Here is a 12135-nt window from a genome sequence, read left to right as displayed (position 1 = left end):
TTAAATAACTATGTATATAACAACGATAATAATCATTGATACTCGTTAACAAATTTTTATTAATGATTGAGAAGAAAATACAAAAAAAAAAAAAACAAAAAAACAAAAAGAAAAAAAAAGGAAAAAACTTTTACCTGGTGCAAGATCATCGGTAAAACGTAAACAGTTATCGCAGAAAATATAAAGAAAGCCTGAATCGATGTTTGATGAGGACGTAAACCTATTATTAATTGTACCAATCGATTTGAAAGAAGAAAATGGTGTTCGTAGTAACTTAGACCTCTCAAAGACATTGTGAGGACTTTTAATTTGAACTGTAGCGAAGCAAACGACTAATATCCCTTCTCTTTCCTATTACGCTTTCGCTATTTCATTAAGTATTCTAATTGGTCATTTATTATAGGCAAGTCTCGAGGGTAAAGGTAAAAAAAAAAAAAAGAGAGACATAAAAAAGGTAACATAAGATAATAATATTCGCCGACTACCATAATATTCAATATAATAGAAAGGGGAAAAATTCAATAGGGGAAAGAATATTAAAATATTTCTTTATCGTTAGAAAAGTAATAGTATCGTACACACATCCGTGAGATACTGTGAAATTCATTATAAATGTAGAAACAGATGGTTGTTTCCAACAATTAAAAAAAGGGGGATTTTAACATAGTAAAAGTTTGTTTTCGTGCCAGACATGCGCAGTAGGATGTATTGATTGCAATCATCAATCGTCAGTTGTAGTCTGACCGTCGCATAGGATGGTTCTTTAAGAAGTAAGCTTAATAGCTGTCAGAGGTAATATTTTACAAGATCGATTATTATTAGTGATTTGTATATTTGTATATATATACATACATATATATATATAAATATTTCTTCGAATTTTATGTTATACTGATATATGTTACATATGTGTATATTTATATATTTTTTATATTTATATATACTACATATATACATATAATATTTGGAAAGAGAGAGGGAAAGAGAGAAAGAGAAAGAAAAAAAAATTAAATCATTCAACGAATCGAATGATCGGTGAATATTAAGTGAAAAATAAACAATATATTGGTTATACAATATAAATTTTATTTCACTATTTACCACTACTATCATATTTGATACAAGTGAATATTTTGTATTCCTCTTTAAAAAAAAAAACGACATCCTCGACGGAAAATAATTGATACACAGTATTTTCATTTTCGTTTAGATTCTTTAGGTTTGCAACATGTTGTAATATATCGTGGCGAAGGAAAATGCTTTTTGTAATAACTGAAATAACGGATGTTCTATTTTTTTCCTTGTTCTCTCTTTTTTTTTTCTTTTCAATGTAAAAAAATATTTTTATATGCTTTTAAAAGATAATGTTACTCACCCCTGCATAAACTACGTGAGATGCTACAAATACACCACCGATTGAAAGTTCGATCGGTTTAATGCTTCGAGTTAATAAGAATAATAGCAACTTTTGAGTTCTTATTGAAAGATTGTAGAATGGAATATTACATCTGAAAGAGAGAAACATTTAATTTGTTTTGTTTTTTATGAAATATATTATAGAAATTATTTATTAGAACATTTATTTGAATTAATTAAATCAAGTTTCGTATTGAACTATATATGTATGTATGTATGTATATATGTATGTATGTATATACGTATGTGTGTATAATAGTCTCACAATTCTTCAAAAGCGTCATTGCTGTGATTAATAAGTAATTGACCAACGTAAAAACTAATATATGAAATAAATAGAAACACGGCCATATAAGCGAAGCCTTCTATCATTTCTCTTACATTTAGCAATACGCTAAATATTTGAAACATCTAAAAGGAAATTAAATAAAATAATCAGATATTTATTTCTTTAAAAGAAAAGAAAGAAGAAAAAAAAAGATTTTTCAACAAAAGAGTTAATAATATAATAAATCATAGAATAATATTAATAATTATATCGTATCTATTACAAAGATATAACTTACGTATAGGAAATTAAAAATAATCAATACGAGCGCAACAAAAACTGCAATTAAGTAAATCGTCTTGTAAAATCTATTTATCGCATCAACGAACCTTGAACAGAGAAAAAAATATTTAATTATGATAATATGTAACAATTTGATATATATATATATATTTGCTAATGCATAATTTTAATGCATAATAATTTATTTATTTATTTTATTTATTTCTTTTTTCTTTTCTCCTTAAAACATCACGAAGATGTAGCTTTTATTATGTATACATATTATATTAAAAACAGTATGAATAAATTAATACGTATATGATCGCGAAATTCGAATATTATGAAAAATTAATTCGATTAATAATAATAATTAAAAAAAATAAATAAATAAATAAAGAGAGAAAGAAAGAAAAAAAATCATTTCGAAGTTACTTCGTTATTCTCGTATGAAACTTTATTATATCGATCATCCAATCGCATTCCTCTTGAGGTGTTATATTAAACCGAGTGTTTTGCATGTCTCCCTTATTGCTTTTAAATGGTCGACGTATTTTCCATCTAAAATAAACACGTATAACGAAAATAATATCCAAAACATGTAATATAAACATTAATTATTAATATCAATAATTATTAATATAATAATTATTAATACAATAACTATTAATAATTATTAATGATCGTACAATATCTATATTTCGATAAAATAACTACAATTAATTTTTATTAACAATATCGACAAGATCAAGTAGTATATTGTACAAAATAAATATACGTACATCATAACACTGAATTGACTGCATACGTGTTGTATTAACACCCAATAAGATGAATAACACATACTACCTATTGTTACTATAGCAAAACTTCCAAATATTTGATAAATAAGCAAAATATAATATATCAATCCTGCTTGTAAAACGTTATTGATTGAAAATGGTAATATTAAACGAATGTCATCCGATGTTCCAAAAATGTACCAAACGACACTTATGATACTTGGACATGTTATGAAAATAAGATTAAGATAAAATAAAACTGTAAAAACAACAACAACAAATTTTCTAATGTCACGTTTATAAAAACGTTCAAATTAATTTCGTTTTAACATACCTATGAGAACGTAAACGTATAATTTCGTTCGATTCGTGTACTTTTCGATTATTTTGAATTCCTCCTCGTCCGTCACTGACTCGTAATCGAATTTTATATGATCAAACAATAATTTCATCTGAAATATGTAACTTTTCTTTGTGTAATTCGATGTCTCGTAAAAAGAAAAAATTACAAAGATAATTAAATAAAATCAATATAGTGAAAAAAGCAAACAATACGAACCATTGTTAAATTAATGGAAATCTTATAATAACAATAGAGAAAATACAAAGCTGGTATCATTGACTCGAATACTTTCATAACCAATTGCAGCTTCGTGTCAAGGATGTAGAGCTGATAAAACTAAAATCGTAAATTGTTGCTAAAATCGGACGTAATAATTTCTTATCCGTTTATTTATTTATTTTTTCTTGTTTTTTTTTTTAATTGAGCAATAAATAAATAGCCAGATTGGAATAACGATAAGCAGTAAGTTTTTACTGAAAATTATGAAAATAATTATTTTATTTTATTCACTTGATAAATCATTTAATTCTACTCGATATTCTATAATGTCTTTTACTTACTAATTATTGATTAACATAATTAATCGACAAAAACTATTTGTATAGCGATTGTCTAAGAAAACTCATATTAATATTAATTCGTTTTTAGAAAATAAATTTCATCTTTAACAATAAACATAACGAGTATCTAATATTAATTCGCATTAAAACATTTACTTAATAAAATAAGAAAAAGTGAAATTTTAATCGACACAAGTTAATCCGACATATTTAATCGACATAAAATAATGCTAAAAAAAAAAACAACAACATTTCTACTCGCGTATATAATATTTAAAACAAAAAAATAAGAACGAAGTACAGTAATATATTACATGCATACACAAACACGTATATTATAATCGCATAATGAAAGACAATCACGTATATATTTAAAAGTTTACCTGATACAATACAATTGGTAATACGTAAACAATTATAGCAGAAACTAAAAATAATTGCTCATTCCAGGTTTGATCAGGACGTGTTCGTATTAAAAATTGAAATACTCGACTTGAAAAAAGAAAGTGCTGTTCGTAATACGTTACTCCTCTCAAAGACATTTTGAAGTGTCTCAAGTTTATGGGAAAAGAAATGACCAACAAATCCGACTTTTTTCTTTCATTGCGCATTCTAATTGCATCTCATTATCATTGGTATAAACTTTTTAAAAATACTTACATAGAAATAACACCATAATGATACGTATCTATTGATCGTAACGTTGAAACATTCCTTTCCCTTTTACAATTACAATAACAAATATTCCGAGATACCATAGAATCTATTTTCTAATTATGAAAATAGATGCTTGTTATTAATAATTAAATAAAGGGTGCTGTCACTCCGATTTCAAACTTTGAAAGACATGCGCAAAAGAATCGATCGATCGCGAAGCTATCGTCAGTCGACGTTTGACTTTCGTAAGAGACACTTGCTGTAGAAGGAGCAACGTTTGTCATAATAAATAGTATAGTGATTTTTGTAAACTTCGACAATGTAACTTGTTATATATTGCTTATATATAAAAAAAACAAAGTTGTGTGAATATTCAAAAAAAAGTGATTGTCTTTTATCGTGGAGAGAAAAAGAGAGAGAAAATATTGAATGAATCAATGAAACGAATGATCGGTTATTTTCAGTGAAAAAATGGACAATATATTGATTATGCATTATACAGTTTGTTGTTCACTATTACTAACATACTACCATATTTTTCTGAGAAGAGAGGCCATCTTGGACAGAAAATAATTGATATTATATTTTACTTTTCATTAAGGTAATTTAGGTTTGTAAAATACTATAGTATACCATAGCAACAGAAAATGCTTTTTGTATTAGCTGAAATAATAAATGTTTCTTTTTACATATATATATATTTTTTACATTATATACATATACATATATATATAAAGAATATTTGAATAGCGTTGTAAAAAATATCATGCCGCTCACCGCAGCAAACACTGTGTGTGAAGCTACAAATACATCACCGATTGAAAGCTCGACCGGTTTAACGCATCTCATTAACAAGAACAATAGCATTTTTTGAGTTTTTATCGAAAGATTGTAAAATGGAATATTACATCTGCAAAAAAGAAATTTTTTTTGTTTAAAAAACATTATTATAAATATATATATATAATTCATATATCAATTAAATTGAATTTTTCATTCAAATATAAGTGTATGTGTAGATGTGATATACACATATATGTCACACATTCACACACATACATATATATATATATATATATCAATCGTACAATGCGTCGAAAGTATCATTGCTATGATTAATAAGCAATTGTCCAACGTAAAAAGTAATATATATAACACCTAGAGATCCAACTATAGAAATGCAGCAATTGATTGTATCGCTTATATTTCCCAATACCGCAAATAAGTTAAACAACTAAAACGGGATTATCAGATATTAATAAAGAAAATAATGTTCATTCAAAAAATTCCAAATATAATATAATTCATAAATTATATAAAATATATAGTTATTTTGCAACTATTTCGAAGAAATAACTTACATATAGCAAATTAAATAGAACGATTAGCAGCGAAATAAAGATTGCAAGAAGGTAAGTCCATTTAGAAATACCGTTTATTAAATTAATGTACCTTCAACAAATAAGAAAAAATTTATTAAATTTTTTAATATTACATAAATGTTCCTTCTAATTTAATTCTTTTTATAAGAAAATAATTGAAGATATGAGAATTAGAAAAAAATTTATTGCATGCTTCAAGAATTTTTTAATAATATATTCATATTTCATATGTTTTTCATATATATTTTTCTTTTTTAAGAAAATTTGCAAAAGGATATTTTCAAATATTTGAAAGAGGAATTTATTAAAATATTATTTATATTTATTAAAATTTGTCTATATTTATATTTATTAAAATTTATTAAAATAGTTTAATGATAATTCTGCAACTGTAATGAATGAACAGATTAATTCAAAGTTTACATCAAAATTTTTCATATTACACGCATTGAAAGTGTAGAAAAATTGCAACATTTCATTTAAAAATCGTAGCAATTGTTAATAAAAAGAAAATGTTTAAAAACGAGATATGCAACGATAATAATAAATTTAATTATTAGTGTTTTTACAGCGATAAACTAAATATTTAAAAAAAAAAAAAATTAATTAGACTGAAATTTATTTCAGACTTACTTCATAACTCTTATGTGACACTTGATTATATCCATTATCCAATTATATTCTTCCTGAAATGTTCTATGCAGCCAAAGATTGTTTATATGTATATGATCACCCTCAAATGGTTGATGTATTTTTAATCTGGAAGAAAATGTAAAATAATGCTCATGACATTGAATCGATCAATAAATAACATTAACACATTCATCAATCTTTTATACCTAAATAAAAAAAATAAAAATAAAAAAGAAAGAAAAAACTAATACCCCTGATTACAAATTCTAACAGCATTTATTACACTCAATTTTTTAAAATAAAAATCTATTGACTCAATATTATTTAAGTTAAAAACAAATATATTTATGAATTAAACACTTACATTATAATACTAAATTGACCACATGCGTGCTGTATAGATACCCAATACAATGAAGCAAAAGTTACAATTATTGTCAGTATGATAATGATCATTATAATTTGATAAATAAACAAGTTATAATATAACCAGCCTGCATATAATACGCTATTAATAGAAAATGGTAATGTTAAATAAATATCGTCCGATGTTCCAAAATTATACATGAAAACCTTTAAAATACTTGAACCGATTATCGAAAGAAAATATAAGTTGGCCACAACTGCAACACAATGCAAGATAATGAATAATTATATACATCGTATCTTAATGTAATTGTTTCAGTCAATTTTATTAGTTTTACCAATAAGAAGAGACGCATACAATTTGCTTTCCTTCGTGTACTTTTCCATAATTTTTAATTCGTTCTCGTTCTTTGCAAGTTGGTAATCAAGTTTAGCATGGACAAATAATAATTTAATCTAAGAGAATCAAACAATTTCTTAGGTACGTAAATATTTCTTGAGAAAAAGAAATAATTACAGCGAGAACAATGATACGTACCTCTGTTAAACTAATGTAAAGGATATAATAACAATAAAGAAAATGTACAGAAGGAATTGTTTTCACTAATATTTTTATAACCGATAACAGATTCACATCTAACGTGTAGACCTGATAAAACTACAATTGTGGAATGTTTATAAAATCTGACATATAAACGAACAAGTTTTTTTTTCTTCTTAAATAAATAGACACAAAAGTATAGTGAAAATTTTTACTGAAAATAATGACATTCGTTGTACAGCATATCCCTAAATTATTTAATTGGGGACTCATACATTCTGATAATTTTTTTTTTGTTATACAAATTTTGTAATAAAAAAATTATAATATATATATTCACTATTATGATAAAAATAACAATCGCGTATATATATAAGACAGATACTTTTACCTGATACAATATTATTGGTAATACGAAAATTAATACCGCACAAAGCAACACAAACTGCTCATTAGGGTTTTGATCAGGACGTATACGTATTAGAAATTGAAATAATCGATTTGAGAAAAGAAAATGCTCTTCGAAGCGTGCTAATCCTTTCAAAGACATTCTTAAATATCACTTGTTCACTCCAGTGAAGATAATGACAAACTGTACGCTTCCTCTTCATTCTGTATTCTAATCTCCCTCTTTATTTAAATCGATATAACGTTGTGTTAAATATTCAAAGAGAAAAAAAATATCGTAACCTATAATACGTAACGTTAAAACATTACAACCCATTTTTACAATTATACCAAACACTTCGAGGTAAATTATATCTATTTTTCATAAACGTGAAAACAGGTGATTGTTCCTAACGATTAAAAGAAGGGTGTTATTCCTCAGACATGCGCAGAAAAATCGATCGATTGCAATCTCATTGTCAGTCGACGTTCGACCACCGTAATGAACACTTGTTCGTAGCACGTGTCGATGTAAACAGTATATAATCGAAACCATAACTCGTCATACGTTGTATATCATGTCCAAAAAAAAGTTGTGTGAATATACAAAGTGATATATATATGTGTGTGTGTGAATTTTTTTTTCTTTTTGGAAAAGTGAATCAATAGATGAATAAAATATGGAAATAATTAAAAGAAGAAAAAATAAAGCAACAAAATTTTGATGCACGATATACATTATGTATGTATTTATGATCATTATTAAATTTGATACAAGTGAGTACATTGTATTTGTAAAAAAAAAAAAATAAAATGAAAACAATGAAACAAAAAAGAAACAAGAAAGATGAAAAAAAACAAAAAGAAAAAGAAATAAAGATGAAAGAAAAAACAAAAGAAAAAAAAAGGAAATGACAATTACTTACGAAAGTAAAATAAAAAATAAACAATTATAATATGTACAATAAATATTTACATAAAATGGTAATGTTGTAACGTTATCAAAAGTGTACTTAGCATTTGTTGAAAAACTTCATAAATTGTTTAATCATAAATCGTTTACAAGAACTATACTTTGTCGTTTTTATTGTCAGATCAATAACAACTTGATAAAGTTGAACATTCGCAGAAATTATCTAAAATATTAATGGCAAATATTAATTATAAGAGTATCTGAAAAAATTAATAAAAAAATCTCATGTTCGCGATATAATAATAAACACTTGTTAGACGAACGTTTAACGAATGACCAACTATATTTATCACAAAAAGAAAAAATAAATATATTAAATATAACGCAAGTTTTCAACAACTCTGTCATCGTCTTATTAAATACAAAAGTGAATGCATACACATTTTATATACGAATTTTATACATTTTACGTATCAAACTAATTAATATTACACACTTTATATATGAAATTGATTATATCTATTACATATATTACTAATCATAAATCTCTTTTATGATGAATATAATATTTCTTGGAGTTATTGAATAGTACGACATACCATAGCAAAGGAAAAGGCTTTTTGTATCAACTAAAATATTAAACTGATCATTAAAATGATTTATTTATTTATCGACAATTTATTTACCTTAGCAAAAATTTCGTGTGACGAAACGAATAATCCACCGATCGAAAGCATGCATGGCTTCATGCTTCTTACTATCATGAATAATAAGAGCTTTTGAGTTTCTATAGAGCACATATAGAATGGAACTTGAGTTCTGCACAAAAAAAAAGGAAAGAAAGAAAAAAAAAAAGAAAAAGAAAAATGAGAAAAAAATTATTTTCTCTCTTCATAAAAAATAATTGATAGTTTTCAAACGTTAAATTAGATTTGATGAGCTTAAGCTTATTATTAATAATCATTTCGATCGCAATATAATTATTTCGCAAAAATAAATAATTCAATATATTTGTCAATTGTTTATACTAATTTACTGATTTTACTGAAACTTCGAAACATCTTACAATTCCTCGAAAACTGCATTGCTGTAATTCAAGAGTTTTTGGCCAATGTAAAAATTAATATATATTGTAAATATTGATCCGGTAATATAAATGCTGAACTCGATTATTTTCATTGCATTTTGCAATGCTATAGATAATTGAAATATCTAAAAATAAATATCATTTAATAAATCATAAAGATCATAAATATCATAATACTTCATACTGATATCGAAACTAATATTGAAATTTACTTAAAAAATATTAAAAATTATTGAATAAGGTGTAATCTATCAGGATAATTAAAAAAAAAAAAAAGAAAAGAAAAAGAAAAAGAAAAATCATCGTAGATTCTAATTTTTCATTACAATATCAGATCATATATATGTGTATGTGTATGTGTGTTTTAATAGTTGTATTACTTACATAAAGAAGATCAATTACCATGATTATCATCGACAAGAAAACGGCAATTAAATACATTATGTTGAGACTATTGTTTATCAAATCAACATACCTTAAAAAAATAATAAATTATTTATAATAAGTTTTAATATAGAAATCTAAAGAAAGATGAGAAGTTTATTTCGAACTAACTCCGTGACCTTTTTATAACGCATTATAATATCTATTATCCAATTGAATTCTTCCCAAGATATTTTTCTAGAAATAGTATTTCGTATATAGTTTTGATCATTTATAAATAGTTTCTGCATTTTCGATCTGCAATGAACAAACCTGTACGATTACATTTAAATGCATATTTTGATGACGCTTAGAGAGAGAGAAAAAAAAAGGAAAAAAAAAGAACAAAGAAATAAATAAAAAATTTTTTAAAAATTAACCTACATACATTATAATTTTAAATTGACAACATGCGTGTTGTATTATTACCAAATACGTTATAAAAGACACACAACCTATTGTTAGTATAATATAAAATGATATCATTTGGTAAATAAGCAAACAATAATATAACCATCCAGCATTTCGGACATTATTAACGAAAAGGGGTAATGTTAATTGATCATCCTTCAATATACCAAAAAGATATAGAATAACATTTAAAATACACGAAGATGTTATTGAAATAACATAGAAGCTGAACAATACTGCAAGAATGTGAAAATCCAAATAATTATGATATTTTATTAATTATTGTTCGCATTAATATTTTATCATAATTACCAATGATGGTATATGCGTAAAATTTTGTTTGTTTCCCATACTTTTCAATAATCTTCAATTCATCCTTATCGACAGATTGCTCGCAATCCAATTTAAAACGATATAAAAGACACTTCATCTGAATAATGTAATAAATTTGCATTAGGTTGTTATCGTTCATATATTTTTAAAAAAAATACATCTTTGTAAAAATAAAGCCAATGGAACAAAAAAAAAAGGAAAAGAAAAAAGAAAAAGAAAAAGAAAAAGAAAAATGATACCAACTGTTGCGCTGTGATAGAAATTGTTACTGAAAGCCACAGACATAATAAGACCCGCTATTATTTTTCGCAGCTCTACGATAGTCCTATACAAGATGAAATCCATTGTCAAGAACTGGTATAACTACATCGAAAAAAGAAAAAAGAGAAAAAAAAGAAAAGATGATTATATATAAAGATTATTACGAAAACAATGCGATCTTACATTAAAAATATTCAAAAACAAATATTTGTTACATCCAATCCCCGTGTTAATGCATTCAAAAGAAATAATTAACACGATCGTTATAACATTGATAGTAATAATGATCGAAGTTAATAATCATGTGTACAAATATTTGTAGAAAAAAGAAAAAAAAAAAAAAGAAAGAAATAGCCGGTCACCTGATAGATAAATCCAGGAATCAAGCAAACAGTTATAATATAATATGCGAACAATTGATGGTTTGAATTTTTATCAGAAGATAGACCCACTAATAATTGAACCAAACGATTAGAAAAAAAGAAGTGCTGATCGAAGAAGTTTACACCTCTCGTAGTCATAGTGAACTAACATAAGTTGTTCGCGATGTAATAATCGATATACCTATTCCCCTCTACTTCTTACCACTCGTATTTTATTATTAATTCTAATTTACATTATACATTAGAACTAGTAATACGAGACAAGTCAAAAGGTCGATGTCATGACAATGGAACTATAATAATTTGTTCTATAAAAAGCTACATAAACATGTTTCCCCTTTTTATATTATCGTATAGTACACGATATACTTTCCAATGCGACTAGTTGCTTGCACGTGTAGAAACAGGTGGTTGTTCCCAATAATTAAATTAGGGGAGATTTACCTTCTGCTACTATTTTCGTAGACATGCGCAGAAGGATCTGTTTACTGCAACCTTCGTCAGTCGTTCTTCGACCATGGTCTAAGAAACTTGCTTAAGAAGGAACTAATCAATCGTTACAACGGTTAGCGATGAATGCATGATTTTATCGACAATACAATCCGTCAAACGTTATATACTTATTAAAACAAGTTCAGTGACAATATACAACAATTATCCAGGTAATTTATTACGATTATAAAATTTAACAAACAAAATAAGTCTGTTAA

The sequence above is a fragment of the Vespula vulgaris genome, chromosome 13 (assembly GCF_905475345.1).
Source record: "Vespula vulgaris chromosome 13, iyVesVulg1.1, whole genome shotgun sequence".
NCBI classification, from domain to species: Eukaryota; Metazoa; Arthropoda; class Insecta; order Hymenoptera; family Vespidae; genus Vespula; species Vespula vulgaris.
This window is presented reverse-complemented; position numbering follows the sequence as displayed.